The sequence below is a fragment of the Vanessa atalanta genome, chromosome 3 (genome assembly GCF_905147765.1).
Source record: "Vanessa atalanta chromosome 3, ilVanAtal1.2, whole genome shotgun sequence".
NCBI classification, from domain to species: Eukaryota; Metazoa; Arthropoda; class Insecta; order Lepidoptera; family Nymphalidae; genus Vanessa; species Vanessa atalanta.
The window spans coordinates 5,381,817-5,385,157 of record NC_061873.1 but is presented as its reverse complement, the minus strand read 5'-3'; positions in this window follow the sequence as shown (position 1 = coordinate 5,385,157).

Below are 3,341 nucleotides of genomic sequence, written 5' to 3'. Positions count from 1 at the left end.
CCTCGGTAGTCGCTGCAAAATGATCGCGTGGCAAAGGCACGCACCCGCCCGCCGCCAATGTCGCGCCGGTTTCCATGAAAACCGACCAGGTTTTCTCATTAATTTTCTATTCTCCTTCATTAAACAAATAAATTTATTATTTTTGCATAATTTAATTTCAAAAGCAATCAAAAATTATAATTTTACAATGAAATGTAATAAAATATCATCTTCTCATTACAGTACAGTATTTAAAAGAAAAATAAATTATAATGCCTAAGCATGTGAAATATGTATTTAAGATATGGAAAAGTAGTAACTATCGACTACATATTTATTGATTAGTCGTTTACGACCCTTAACCTTTAAACCAGTTACTAGCTGCGTCTGAAACTTGGTTTGATTACAGCCCTCAAATATAACATTACTTTAAAACCAATATACTAAAACATATAACGTCATTAAAAAATATGCTAGTCATTACAATCCATTCGAATTCAATTTCTAGAAAACAACGTAGTACGAGGTGGAATATCGATGTTGTAGCCTCTAGACCGGAGCGCCTTCTACTTCTTGTAATGAAAATTAAACAAGAACTTTGAAAATTCAAAGAAGAAGTTACTCGGTTAACATAAAGATGTCGCTTTTGCCGCGAGCCTAGCTGACCATTAAGTAACTTTTAAAATGCGCCAACCTCTCAAAAGATGGCGCTATCTCATTTATTTGTACTTTCGTAGTAGTTCGTAGCAATTTCGTAGCGATAACATAAATATTTTATTTTAATCGAAATACGTAAATCTTAATGAATATTTAGGTTGTTATAAAAAAATCAGGCATTTCATACCATTTTAATTACTTCCAACATTGATTTTTAATACGATAGCGGTAGTATTTTCTTCGATTTATACACTAAAAAAAACAATGATATCTTTATCGACAATTTAGCATAACTTATAAATAATTTACTGTTTTTATCAAGAAAACACAATTGTAAGAATATATATTAACATCGTCATAAATAAAAATCGTCATTTATTCGGGTCACGCACAGAACAACAACAAGGGAGAGTAGGTAATCGGCACGAAAACTGAAAGTTGGCAAGTTTTTCTGAAAATATCACAAAGAGAATAGTGTTCTAGATTGTATTTATTATTTTTATACCGACAAATGCCTGGAGTGTTCATTAATTAATTTTTCTGGACAATTATCCGACCCGACACACGCGTCACTACAAAAATGTAATCATTTAAAATAAAATGTATATTATTCTGTACAGGATAATACAGAGGATATAAGTTAGGAGTGCTTGGTGTTAGTATTTGTTGATTTTCATAATCTATATCTATAAGAGCGAAATACAATTCACTGATTAATCACGAAATCTCAGAAAATATAACACTTACTAACATGAAATTTGGGAGTTTGTGTTTTATAAATTTCAGCTAGTAGTACTACATATATATGTAGTACTACTACGGTGTAGTATTACGTAGTACTATGCGGTGCTAAGGTACTTGCAGTACCTTAGCACCGCATGTACGTTTCTGTACACCTGATAACGTGTATGCGAAAATTCTGATAATCGGGGTAATTAAGATGCGAACGTGTTACAAACAAACACACATTTGTAATATTAGTTAGGATAACGAATTAATTTCGAAGCTAAAACCTTATTCTTTTAAAATGTATTTTATTTTAAATTATATAATGTAGTTATTCTACAACAGAATTAACGATAACGCTGGAACTGACTATACACTCATAAATAGTAAACGTTGGATAGATGAGCTTTCTGATTCGATTTGTGCTCATGTATTCTATATCAACATATAGTTTCAATAAGAGTAGTAAATGCTTAAACTTAATTGAAATTGTAGTCTGTAGTTATTATAAATTAATACTAGCTCACCCGACTTGGCTTAGCACGGAAAGAATAAGGGTGTTACTAAAAATTTTAGATTTTGTACCAGGTACGTTCACAGGTGCACGAACAACTCACTAAAATTTCATTACAATCGGATGAATGGCTTAGGAACGTATAGGCTTAGAAACCCTTCATACATTTTTACTTATTAAGGAAAAGTTTAAAATATTACGATTATAATTTTGCTCGTTAACGTTATCTATCCTAGTTATTAGTTAATATATTCGTATACCAAATAAAAAATAACTTTAATGACATAAATACCTCATATTAATAACACTTTTTAACTTCCCACTGGGAAGGCATTGAGAAGTTAATAAATATATAATAAGTTTTCAACTAGTTTTTAGAAAATCATGTTTATATCGGATTTGGAGTCAATTGGTCAAGCTGATCAATAATTAAGCCATTCGAAAAATTTAAATTTTAAAAAACATTTTTTATCAAATAATAACAAAATTTCGGTCTGGTAGTTTTTTTTTGTAATAAAAACTATTTTAAACTTCAATAACTGCGTCGAATGCCTCAAACCACGCTTTCAAACTCGAGCTACACATTCAAAGGGTATTGCAGTTTTCCAACTAGTGTTTTTCTTACGTAATATCGAAATTTTCTAACCAGTTTTGTTGAGATAATTTGTTGCGGTACAGTATTAAAAGAAAGGCGCTATTTAATTAATGTTCGTTCCTTAATCACGCAGTCAACATTTTTGACATGTAAATATATGCCCACGGTTTGAACTGCATAATGTATGCAGTTTACAGCAATTTATAAAGTTTGAATGAAAACTATGAAACTTAACTTTTGTAAGTAACCAACTACTTTTATAAGTACTTAAACATAAGAGTCTCCTTTTGGTTTAGCATTTTAGTAAGTTTTTGTGGCAACCGGTGTTTACAATCAACGGGTTGACTACCAAATCCGAACTCAAAATTAAATTTACCGTGGAATCTTAATACTTAATATCTTTGCATGCAATTGTCTTCTTAGCAGAATTACACAGACAGTGTGCCGCGTCCGAAGTGCATCGTGAGTTACCAAAAAACGAATACTTAAGAGATTTAAAGGAATCAGTGTGGAATGATATTTCACAACGTGTTCGAACCCACAGAAGACCCCTCTCCCCTGCCTACGGCTATGGACGCAGCACCCCTTTATAATCAAAACTTCGCAAAATCCTTCCTAATTGCGCTTCTACACTACGTAGTGAATGTTCTCCAAAATAATTCACGTCTTTATGTATATTAATATTATAAAGAGTTTGTTGGTTGTTTATTTCAAATATATAATATATAACCAGTCCAAATTGAAACCAAAACTCTGCGTTAAATAGCCCATTGACTAAAAAATGTGTTATATATAACATCACGCTATGATTCTGGATAAGGTTTAACGCGCGTTAAACCGTGTAAAGTAATTGCTCTGCACGGTTTATCA